We start from the raw sequence: 13718 nt of genomic DNA, 5'->3' as shown, positions 1-13718 counted from the left end.
TATAGCATGGTTCCAAAAATGAAGTAGATATAAACTTTGAGTGGACCACACAGTAGGGATTGAACACCCAAGGGCTACAAAAGTTTTGATCAAGCGGATATTTGTGTTTTTCTTTCATCTAGGTCGTGTGACCTTATCAAAAGGTTGAATGGCAAATAAACATTACGGTGGTCCCTAAGAAATTTTTAATGGCGAGTGTTCAATGATTTCTGTTTCTTGTGATGTGTTCTACTTGAGATCTGGATCTACATTTTAGGACCATGCCTGAAATGAGCTGGAAAAGCTGATGGACTGCGTGGGTATACCAAGCATAAATCAAGGTGAGCCCTATGGCTGGCCTATATTACACTATGCATTATTCAAAAGTATACACCATGCATTATTCAAAAGTATATCAAAGTAGAAACGTAGGTGGAAACAACGTAACTGGACGAGATTTCCAGCAACCTTGCTGACTGACGTGACTCGGTAGGGATTCAACTGGACAACACTTACCAAATTGCCTTGCAAACGACATCAAGTAGATATGACTCATGGCCTGTTTGTTAACACTAAAATGTTTTATTTAATGCAGAGTTTGGAAACCACTGCGTGTTCAGTGGTGTTTGTTAAGGTGGAATGTGGAAAGCGCTCTATAATTTTGTATTGATTTTTCTCGGCTTGCCATATGGGGAGAGATTTTGTCATTTACATAATATACTACCTAACTTTTAACGTGTAGCACTTCCTTACGTCTATAATAATTTATGTGTTAGATCCTGTCCATTAACTTTTCCATATCATTCTAGAATATAATCCCAAAAAACAGGCATATCAAAGCTTAAGTCAACCATACCACAGGATGTAGTGGGAATGCAACAACTACCGCTAAAAATTTCCTAAGTTCCACCATGAAGTTTATTTGCCATCTAACCTCTTCATAAGGTCGCATGACTTGGATGAAGGAAAAGCACAAAAATAAGCTTGATCATAGCCTTCCGTGGCCTCAAGAAGTTTTTAATGATTGGCACCCAATTCCTATTGTTTCGTGTAGTGTGGCGCACTTGAGCTTTAAATTTGCCTTGTTTTTTACGCTAATTTTTAAAATAATATGAAAAAATGGATGAACAGTGTGGATAAAACATATACATCACGGTACGCACCACAAACCCCTTTGACGTCTCTAGAAAACCGAATTAGTCGATGTACCACGCACCTGCTATCTAGCTAGTGCGGACATGTCTTGCGAAGATGAGGGTTGCCTCTCCTCGAACTTGAGTTGTAGGAACGGTTCAAAGGATATCAAAGTTACACGGCCCAAAAATGATGTATTTATTATATATATCCACACCGCTTCATCCACTTTGTAAGATCATTTTAGAGCATGATACCAAACATTATTCATATCCAAATCTTAAGTAGACTACACCAGAAATAGCAGTGGGATAATGATTCTCACCATTAAAACATTCGTAGGGCCCACTATAGCATTTGTTTTCCATCCAATCTGTTCATAAGGTCACATAGACTTGGATGAAGAGGAAAAACAAATATCATATTGATCCAAAACTTCTGTGACCCCCAAAATGGTTTCAATGGTAGATGCTCGATCCCTCGGAGCTTTTTGCAGTGTGGTCCACTTGATATTTGGATCTATCTTATTTTTTTGGTTCAACCCTTAGGACGAGTTCTTCAAATGAAAGGACAGTTGGGATATAACACATACCTCGTGATGGGATCCACCTAACTCGGTGACGTCAACATGGGTGGGGTGTGGTACACCAAGCAATCCGCTTTCGGCTGATGGGGTAGCACGCAGATCCCCTACTGATTTAGGGAAGAAGATTGGGTGAGACCTAGGATCGGCCGAGGTGGGTGGGACCCCTGATTGTGGGGCCCATTCTGATGTATGTGATTACATCCACACTGTCCATCTGTATTGAAAAGCTCATTTTAGGGCATGATCTAAAAAATGAAGCAGCTCCAAATCCCGGATGGACCATAGTATAAGAAAAGTGGTGATTAACCATTAAAAACTTCTTCGTGTGGTCTCTTTATATAGTTGTTTGTGACCTTATCAACAGGTTGGATGGCAAAAAAACATTTCAGTGCAATCCATGAAGTTTTTAATAATGGATCCAAAGCTTAAATGGGCCAGACAAGAGGAAATAGTGGAGATTCAATGACCATTGTTTTTATTTATTTATTTATTTACCATTCTTGAAACATTAGTATGGCAACAAAAGTTTTGGATCAGCCCGGGTATTTTGTCTTTTCACTTCATCCCAGTGTTCATGACCTTATAAATGGTTTAGATGGTATATAAACATCAAGGTGGAGCCAAGGAAGGTTTCAACAGTAGGCATTTCTTTCTCCAATTTTCCCTCTCACATGGCCCACTTGAATTTTGGATTAACCTCAGTTTTGGTCATGTGTCCTAACATGAGCTAGCAAAATGGATGGATAGGTGGATTTCTCACTAACATCATGGTGGGCCCCACCTAGTATTCCAACTTGCTGCAAATCAATGTCGCATGGACCTTCCTTCTGTGCCACACCCCCACTCACCAAAGATGGTGCAACCCTTGCCGTGGGACCCACTTTAATGTATATATTCTATATGGACTTTGTCCATCCATTTTTCCAAATAATTTTAGAGCATTATTAAAAAAAAATGAAGCAAATCCAATTATTATGTGGACTATACCATAGGAAATGGTGGTGATGGACCATTGATGGGCCATGAAAGTTCTAGGCCACATGAGATTTGGATCATCCTCGTTTTTGGGATCATACCTTTAAATGATTTGGAAAAATGAATGAACAGCATGGATAAAACACATACATTAAAGATTTCTTGTGGGCAACAAAAGCTTTGGATTAAGATTATATTTATGTGGTCTCTTCATCTGGATCTTTTTTACATTATCAACTGGTTAGATGGCAAATAAACATTCCCGTGGAATCTATGAAGTTTTTAATGGTAGGGATTCAATTACGATTATTTCATATGGGCAAATGTGTCAAATTAACATATTTCAAACATTTCAGATGTTAGTTAACAAATAAGTTGTTCTAAATTCACTATTAGTTTTCTGACTTCAGATTCAAACTCTTTTTTTTTTTTTTTTTTTTTTAAAGATTCAAACTCTATATTTAGATTTCAGCTTTAGACTTCAGGCTTCAGATTTAACAAACAAGCCCTTAGTATGACTCATTGTTTGACACAATAAGACTTGTGGAGTCAGCTCGAAAACTTGGCTTACTCAACCAAATTACTGTTATGGTCAGCTTCTTTTTATTTCAAAAGAAAAATGGCATCCCACCGCCTGTCGAAGCGAGAAGATGCTACTAGCGTTCCATACCATACGATTGTGTTGTTTTTATGTATTTTATTTACTTTACGGTTTTAGACCATTATAGATACATCAAGTACTAAAATTTAGTTATTATAATATTGATTCAAATTAATGAAAAACTCTGTCAAGAAAATTTAGTTATACGTCCACTTGAGTCAAGTTTTTGAGTTTTTAAGCTAGGTTGTGCAGTCCACTTTGAAAAATCAAGAGAGAAGAAGAAAGAGCTAATTGATAAGAAAGGAAAACTTTCTTTCTTGTTGTTGTATTTCTCTATGCCTTGGGATATATTTTTATATACAATGATAATACTATTTTGGGAATCTAATGGGAAAGTTACTAGCTATATACAGCTTGGGAAATCTCAAGAAGTCAACAATTATCTCATCCATTCAATGGATGAACGGCCTTGATCGACTATATCGTTCAATGTTTCAACCCCCACTCAAGATGGGGTAGAGATCTCAACAATGCCCAAATGGTTATGTTTCACTTTTTCCATTTCTTCTAAACTAATGGTTCAAGTGGGCTTTTGAAGTATGGATAATGGGTCCAAAAGTGAGCCTACTCCTAATTCTATATAATCTTTATATCATTTTAAATTTGGGCTTAACATTCAAGGGATGAATAGTCTATATAAAATGTTTAATCTAAATTAGATGGATGGTCAAATCCCTCATTAGGATCAATAACATAGATGGTCTAGAATTGATACATATGTGTCCACATAATGAAAGGTCCAAATACTTAATTGTTCACCTAGTGAATGATCCTAATTGTGTGCTCATTATAAGTTGAATGGACGATCTGGATCTAAGACAAATGCCCATAAACAAGCCCAAAAGAGAACATCCATATACAAACTATTAAAAGGACTCAAGGTGGGCATCAAACAAGGCCTAAGATTAGGCCATGCTTTATCCAAGTACAGTTCAAAACAAGGTTTATTTTTTTATTATGAATAAATAGGCCCAAAATTGAGCTTGTTATGAATCATTCGTCGGGCTAAAACCCAACCGAAAGAAGCCCTAATGAACCCAACTTAAAACCCCACGTTTCTGTATGAACTAGACAAATTGACCCCAAATCTTAGCCCATAACCAAATTAAATGGGCACAGGCTCATAAGAAAGGCCATTGGATTGCATAAAATGGGTGATAACCCATACAATTTAAAACATTAACATTAAAAAAAGAAAAAGAAAAAGCACTGATCTTGTATATATCATCTGTGAAGAAATTACAGTATTTCAGGAGGGTCCCTACAAAATACTTTGGGTTTCTCCTATCGTGACACCACCATATAGACAAGAGTGAAAACAAAAGGGGCCAAAAAAGGAATAGGGGACAAGCCAAGAACTACCACCCCTGCTGCCTTGAAACTGAGGATCCCAGTCGGGACTAGTCTGAATGGGGCTTCCCCAGCAATCGAATGGAACCAAGCCCTGTTTTATCCAGGAGGACTTGTCCCTTAGTCAGCTTTGGGAGGGACGATATGTTGTGGAAGATTGACTTCCTATTTTTGCCAGACTATCCGCTAGACTGTTGGCCTCTCTAAACATTTGAGAGAACTGAAAAATGCCCCTAGAGCTGAGAAAATGAATTCTGTTCAACCAGTAAGACCATCTCCAGGAATTACTGTCATTACCCTGTAACAATTTGACTGCCCAGCATGAGTCAGATTCGATAATCACCTTCGTTATACCATATTTAAAACATTAACATGCCCTAGGGGGCTCTAGCTCAAACATATAGTCTCGACAAATCCAACAATGTTCCCTATAGAGCTGTACACAAGTTGAGCTAGCTTAAAAAGCTCACTTAGCTTGACTTAGTTTAACTCAGATCGCCTCAATCCGAAAGAGGGATTTAGGATGGGCTGAGGCTTATTTGACTTAGCTCGTTAAAAAATAAGCCGAGGTCGACCAACAAGTAGCTCAACTCGACTCCACTCGAAGCTCAAAACTTGACTCGCTCGAAACTTTACTCAGACTTCGACTCTCTCTCTCTCTCTCTATATATATATATAATATGTGAAATTTTCACTTGCGTATATGTTTTGTGCGCCATTTGTGCTTATTTGTGATGTAGTGTTGGAATGAAAGGATTAAGGATAACACATATCACCTCCCGCTCTCGCTCGAGATGCGAGTAGAGCTTGCCTCCCTCTCACTCTTTCTCTCAAAAGTTCAAAACCCTCTCCATCTCTCTCTCCTTGTAAAACATCCCTCATTATCTCCCTCTCGAAACTCGCCTACAAACGGTTACCTCCATCTCCTTTTCCTTGTGACTTCGTCCCTCTCTCTCTCTCTCTCTCAACCCAACGCAAGAGGCCACCTCAATCTCTATCCCTCCCAAGATATGCTCTCTCTTCTCTCTCTCTCTCTCACTCTCTGTTCCTCTCTCTCTCCCTCTCAATTCTTCTTCCTCTTCGTACGACTTCTTCTTATGCACATTCTTCTTCATCCTCTTCTTCTTGTTGTTCTTTTTCTTTTTCTTCTTATTTTTCTGAATTTTTTTAAATAAAAAATTCAAACCATGAATTTTTATAATTAAATGGATTACACTTTTGGATTTACTATTCTTTAAATTACATGTATCATTCATATCTTATTTTTAGGCTTTTAGATGTTACTAAAGATAGCTTGCCTTGATTTGACCAGCTTGCTCCTCTTAACTCGACCAGTTCACTCCCATTAACTTGGCTTAATCCATCGGGCCAAGGTGAGCTAGAGTGTTAAATTCAAAGGCCGACCCAAGCTGGGCTCGAGCTGGGGTTAGAGTGGGGCTGAGCTGAGCTGAGCTTGAAATAGCTTGGCTCGACTCAACTTGATGTACAACTCTAAAAATTGATCATTGTACGTCATTGACCCTCATCAGGTAATCAATCGGTGTTGACACTGGCGATGATGAGAATCTCCATGGTTTACAATGATCCGATGCCTCTTGACCTCCATGGCTGGCCGAGTGGGTTTCATTGCTGAACAGAGATCGAAAGCAAAAGTTCTTTGGAGTCCTCTCGCTAGTATCTCAATGGAAGCTATGATCAAAACATGGAAATGGGCCTTCTCTCTCCCCCTTCTTTCCCTACTCCATCATCAGGATATGCATTGTTGTTAGCTATGAAAGATGGCAGTCACTCTGTTTTTTTTTTTTTTTTTTTAAAAAAAAAAAAAAAATTTAAGAGATGGTGCTTCTCGCCACTGTTAATCGTTACCATAAGCCATTACTAATGCCGGTAAGGGGTTTTTTCCTTTAAATCTTAATGGTGATGCCAATAATGAGCTTCTTCCCAACGATTGGACAAAATTTGGCCACCCTTGTTTGAGATTCAAATGGCGTGTGGTTGTTGGCCATGTCTACTGTGAACATGTAACACTCCGTACTTTTCAGTACTCGGGTGTCACCATGAATATCTAAATTAATTTACACATGTGTGGGAACACACGTAACTTACATTACACGTCACCATCCAACGACTCTCAATATATCCATCTCAACCATCTAGAACAACTTCATTCCTATAATAAGTCGTCCATCTGATTGAGTTTCAAAATATTCCATCACAACTTCAAGGAAATCTACTCTTGGGGTTTTAATCACCTTGATAGACAGATCTAGCCATACATTGTCAATATCTGACTCTGGATCATCGAATTCACCGTTCATCAGGCCATAGGGCCAAGGATTTATAATATACGTTAATTATAACCTAAACACGTGAGCAAACCATCACGTTTCCTCTAAACTAGGTAGGGAGCTCCTAAGATCACTAATGATCAAGTATGGACATGATTTGAACGTTGGATCATCAGGTATTCACCACATCAAATGCAAAACCATTAAATAAGGCCTACCTAGGCTTTAGATCTCCCTGATCTTCAATCAAAGGCCCTGATTAAGGCTTCTAAGGAAAAATGGATGGAGTGGATTTCACCTAAACACCACTATGGGCCCCACCCCAATTGAATGTGCATAAAGTGCATGTGCACACACGGTGCACTGGACTAAAGAAACCCAGTCAAACTAGGTTTGACTGAAAATTTCCAAAAGAAGGAAGTTTTCTTCTTCCTTTTTCCATTCCTGCGCTCAACGCGTTTTGAACGGGCAAGCGACCGTTCATCTGATCGAGATGGGGCCCACCATTAGGACCAGTTTGGATGATCGAATTCGTCCATTAGGTGTGGTCCTTAGTTTTAGCCAAAACCTCATCAAAATCACCTGCCATTGTCCATGTAGAAGCGCACGATGTTGGATGTAAACAAGCAGGCGTGCAAGTGAAAGTGTGTTTCCTACCCCTCCAAAACCAAGCCACCGTCACTAATGTGGGCCACCTGGAGCTAATCCAAACCGTCCATCATGTTCAGGGCTCGAGCTTGACCCAAACCCAACCCATCTCGCATGTTGGAATGCACACATGTGAGCACGAGCTCAAGCACAATTAGGTTCGACTCAATCTTTCCAGAAATGGCGTTCGAAACCCTCGTGCCATCTTAGCCATCCACTTGACTCAATCCTTGCCCTACAAAGCTAGGGTTTCATACAAAGAAAGAGAGAGAGAAAGAGCACCTGCGGGTATATCTTTTATTGCACCGGCTCGATCTCAACCATCCATTAGACTCTAGAGACTCCTCCAAATAGATCTAAACCATCCACTCCAACATCCTTGAGTGCAAGAAACCCTAGAAGGCATGTTAAAAACATTGCCATTTGTTGTTTCTTGTGACTGCGGGAGAAAATTGGCCGTAAGCTTTTCCCGTCGAACCCACTACCCAAAATCCTTCAAACCTTTGGTCCAATTAATACGTCACCTAGATCCATTACACCCCTAGGAACCCTCCCATGCTGTCAGAATGGAACAAGAAGCTATGCGAAGAAATCCACCATTGCTGCCCGACCTTCTTCCTCATTTAAGCTACACTAAACTATGTCAGACTCGACTGAAGTTGGGTTGAATCGAGTCGTCCAGTGGTGCTAGAACTCCAACAGATGAGAAATAAAGGAGATAGAGAAGGAAGAGAGCAGGTCGCTACCACACTCTCGCTTGGGTCTGTCCGAGTGCCTGCTCGAGTTTGACAGGTCTGGTCAAGACTCGACATTGTCTAGTTGTGGGAAGGAGAAACAGAGAAGTAGGAAGGAAAGAATGAAGTAGAAGGAAGGAGAAGTCATAGTGGGACAGGGAGAAAGGGAGTAGCGTGGTGCAATGGCCATGTCAACTCAACTCGACCCGGTTTGAGATAGGTTGAGTCTGGATTTGGGTCGAGTTATGGGCTGGGACCCATCACACTGAATCAGACTGAGTCTAGGCTCAGTTGAGTGTGGGCCTGGCCTAGACCAACAGGAGGAAAGAAAGAAGAGAGGAAGAGAAGCACCATCCAGGTGACTTGATTCGAGCCCATGACGTTGTTGAGTCAACTCGCTGGCATGACTCAATCCCATCCTTATGTCACCACCTAACCTCTGGTCCAGTTGGTGCAACCCTGGATGATCCAAAAGGAAGGAGGAAGAAGGTAGAGAAAGAGAGAGGAAGTGGAAGGTGAAAAGGAAAGGATGGTGAGAATCGGGATAATTAGACTCGACACATTGAGTTCGAGCTAGGAGTATGACTCACTGCCGAGTTAGCCAGGCCTTGACTCATTGACTCTTTGAGTCGGTTAGATCTAGCTAACTGCTGGTTGTGGTTGTGTTGAGGGAGGCAAGGAGAAAGAGAGTGGAAGAGAGTAGGGTTCATGGTTATGTTGGGCCGAGTCGATTCGACTTGACCTCCCGAGTTAACTCGCTGGACATCAAGTTGAGCCACATCCAACCTCCGTTGAGGTATAAAACCCTCCACCCTCTTGTGTTGTAAATTAGATTTGATTATTTAATTGGATGATATAATTATAAAGCTTGTATTTCTCAAACCTTAACCTTAAGTTAGAATGTGAAGTCAAAGCCCAGTAAATAACATAATTAAGATCCTAAAGTTCATCCTAAATTATAGAACTTTGACTTAAATATGAAATTTACACTTCATGGTAGGATTCGATTCTAAGGGCGTGCGTGCTCCCTAGCCACATTAGTTGGTGAATCGACTCCTAAGGTGACGACTTCGTTCTCTTAAGCTTTTCACTTCCTAATTACTCCAAGGGGTGGTTTTTGTTAAATTATAGTTGCTATCTTATAACTATTGGGGGCCTTACACAAAACCTTAGGATCTAGCCTCCCGAAACAAACCAAAATTATGGAATAATAAAGCAATGAAATAAATCAAAGCATAAACCACACCACACAAGAGATTTTTATGTGAAAAACCCTCAAAGAGGTAAAAACCACGGGACCTCGTCCAGATCAACAATCCACTATGAAGTAGAACGTTACAACCTTCTTCACTCACGTACGAGTGGATAAATAATAAGAGAATAAAAGAAAAACAGAGAGATCTCACTAATTACGAGGACGTAAAAGCGCTGAGATATAAGTTGCACAGTAGATAACCTCCATGAGCATAACCTCTCTCACCCTAAACCCTTTAGCAAACCCTTGCAAAGCTTTAGGAAACCCTCTTGTATTTTTCATATTTTTTTACTAGAAAAGCCCTAGGCACCCCAGTTTATTGTTTAGGAAACTCCCTTCCGCACCTTGTTGCGAAAGGCCTCAGATTTCCGCAGTCCGCACAAGATCCGAACTCAAATTTGTGTAAGCTCGACTGATTGAGCCAAGTCCTCGCGACTGGTCGAGCGGCCCACTAGACTGGTCGAGCACTTCGGAGAAAAATCATCAGATGGTCGCTGGACTTTGAGTCGAGCCCCACTCGATTGGTCGAGCGCCACCCGCAACTGGTCGAGCAGACTACTCGACCGGTCGAGTAGCACGGTGAATTACTCTGATTTTCTCACCCGCTGCTCCATCTCTCCTCTAACCTGAGGAGGAAACCCCCATCAAATCTCCCCATTTTTGACTTAGGAGGGATTCACCTTCTTCAAGCTAGCCCAGTTTCTACAAACCTCAAACTTACCGTTGATCAATGCCTTGGTCATCATGTCTGACCCATTATCGTCTGTGTGGACCTTCTCAAGCTGTAACACCTTCTGTTCCAAAGTATCCCTGATCCAGTGATACCGAATCTCTATGTGCTTCGACTTGGAATGCTGACTTGGATTTTTGCTCAAGTTTATAGCACTCTAACTATCGCAATAGACCACGTGCTACTCTTGCTTCAGGCAAAGTTCCTGTAGGAACCTCTTCATCTAAAGCATCTCTTTACATGCCTCTATGACTGCAATGTACTCGGCCCCTGTCATCGATAATGCTACGATCTTCTATAGCTTGCTCTGCCAAGAAACCGCTTCCCCTGTAAACATGAATATGAACCCCGATGTAAACTTTCTGAAGTTTATGTCACCTACCATATCTGCATCTGTATAGCCCTCTAACACAAGTTTTTCATCACTATAGCATAGGCTCAACCTGGATGAGCCTCTTAGATAACGTAGTATCTATTTCACCGCTGCCCAATGCTCTTTGCCAGGATTGGCAAGAAACTGGTTGACAACACCAACCGCATACGCTATGTCTGGGCGTGTACACACCATAACATACATCAAACTTCCTACACTGATGCGTAGGGTATCTTCTGCATCTCTTCTACCTCTACCTTCATCTTGGGGCACTGCTTGTCGCTCAATCTGAAGTGACCATCTAGTGGAGTACTGACCGGCTTCATAATATTTATATTAAACTGCTCTAGGACTTTCTCAATATACCGCTCTTATGACAGCCAAAGCTTCCTGCTGCTTCTATCACAAGTTATCTCTATTCCTAGGATCTGTTTAGTCAGGCTCAAGTCTTTCATCGCAAATGACTTGCCCGACTCCTGTTTCAACCTATCAGTCTTCTTGATGTCTTTTTCCATGATGAGCATGTCATCAACATATAACAGCAGAACTAAGAAATCACCGTCTAAGAACTTGCGCGTGAACATTTAGTGGTCCGACTTCGTTCTGTCATACCCATGCTTCAACATAAACGAGTCGAACTTCTTGTACCATTACCGTGGAGCTTGTTTCAGCCCATACAAGCTCTTCCTTAGCCTACACACCATATGCTCTTTGCCCTTGACTTCAAACCCCTCTAATTGGTGCATGTAGATCTCTTCTTCTAGGTCACCATGCAGAAAGATAGTTTTAATATCTAACTGCTCTATCTCTAGATCCATACTTACCGCCAACTCAAGCAATACCCGTATGGATGTCATCTTCATCACTGGTGAGAATATCTCCTCGAAGTCTATGCCTTTCCTCTGACCAAACCCTTTCACCACAAGTCTGGCCTTAAACTTTATCTGTGAATTCTTCTGTTCAACTTTCTTTTTAAACACCCACTTGTTGCTCAAAGCTTTCTTGCCCTTAGGCAGTTTTACCATGTCATAGGTGTGGTTCTTATGCAAGGATTCTATCTCCTCTTGCATAGATTTCAGCCATACTCCTTATGCTTGTCGGTTAGGGCCTCAGAATAATCTTCTAGCTCTCCCCCATCAGTCAGCATAATGTACTCATGCGGCGAGTACCTCCTGGACGGCTGTCTGTCCCTAGATGACCTCCTCACCTGTGACTCAACAAGTGGATCAAGTGGGGGCTGTTTCCCTGGTTCATCCTCAAAGGAACTCCCTCGTCCTCTGCACCTTGCGGTACTCCCCCATCATCAGGCACCACGGGAGGAATAATTAGATCCATGTCCTCTAGCTTGCCTGAACTAGGCTGGTTCTTCTCTGGCTTACCAATGTCTTCCATACACTGATCTTTAAGGAATACCACATCTCTGCTCCTGACGAGCTTCCTCTCGGTCGGATCCCACAATCTGTAACGGAACTTTTCATCACCGTACCCTAAGAACACACTGCCTGATCTTCATATCGAGCTTGGACCTCTTGTCCTTTGGTACGTGAATGGATGCCCTGCATCCAAACACCCTGAGATGACTGTATGATGGGTCCTGTCCAGTTCACACCTTCTTAGGGACTTCTCCATTCAATGGGGTTAATGGAGACCTATTTATCAAATACATCGCTGTGTGCATTGCTTCTCCCCAGAATGACTTGGACAATTTTGCATGGGATAACATGCATTTGATTCTCTCTACAATGGTGCGATTCATTCGCTCAGCTACACCATTATGCTAGGGGGTCTTGGGAACCATCTGTTCATGTTGTATACCCAGGGACTTGCAATACTCATGAAAGTCACCGATGTATTCACCACCATTGTCAGTACGGATGCACTTCAATGATCTACTTGTCTCTCTCTTAACCATAGCATGAAATAATTTAAACACACCAAAGACCTCGTCCTTAGATTTCAAAGTATAAAGCCAAACCCTCCTAGATGCATCATCTATAAAAATAATAAAATATAATGCCCACCTAAGGTTTTTGTCCTCATAGGACCACAAACATTAGAATAAACCAAATCTAATGCATGAACTTTATTAACATGAGAAGGAGATTTAATAAATGAAACTCTATGTTGTTTTTCTGATAAACAATCAATATAGGTTTTGAGAGGCATACCTGTCACGTCTGGAAGGAGCCGCTTCTTTGCTAGTACGTGAAGCCCTTTTTTACTCATTTGGCGTAGATGCTTGTGCCACATGTCAATAGCTGAATCTTTCGCTGCGGTCAACCTACCCTTGCACACACTGACACTTGCCTTATAAAGGGTGCAATACTTCTTCTCTCTGACTGCGATCAACGAACCCTTGATGAGCTTCTAGCGCCCACTAACAAATCGGCTTTCATAGCCGCCATCATCTAACCTTCCGTCGACATCAAGTTGAGGCGAAGGTCTGGAATGTGTCTCACATCCTCGAGAACCAATGTGTAACCCACATCGGTCTTCACACAAATATCACCGACTCCTACGATGTTCGATACGCTAGAATTTTCCATCTTCACAGTCCCAAAGTCACTTGACTTGTAACTTGTGAAGAAATCTTTGCGTGGAGTCGCATGAAATGAGGTTTCCCAGTTTATCACCCAGTCAATGTCTTGACTCGTAGCCATGAGACAAACATCATAATCTGCCCATCTGAAGCGACCGCAGTGGAGTCTGATTCATCTTCCTTCTCTTTTCATTTTCCTTTCTTGTCATTCTTCTTCTTATGACATTCATACTTGTAATGGCCATTCTTGCCACAATTTCAGCATTTAACATCCTTCCTGGTACTCGACTTGCCTTTTGATTTATCTCGGGCCTTCCCGCCATTCCTGTTCTTTCCTCTCATCCGTTCATGTGTCACAAGGGTCTCTTGCTGAGTAGACTCCTGAGATTTCTTCATTGTCTCCTCATTGAAGAGACAGCTAGTTACCTGTTCCATGGATACCTTTTTGTCTAGCGCGAAGTTACTT

Source organism: Magnolia sinica, chromosome 15 (genome assembly GCF_029962835.1).
Source record: "Magnolia sinica isolate HGM2019 chromosome 15, MsV1, whole genome shotgun sequence".
In the NCBI taxonomy this organism is placed as follows: domain Eukaryota; kingdom Viridiplantae; phylum Streptophyta; class Magnoliopsida; order Magnoliales; family Magnoliaceae; genus Magnolia; species Magnolia sinica.
This window is presented reverse-complemented; position numbering follows the sequence as displayed.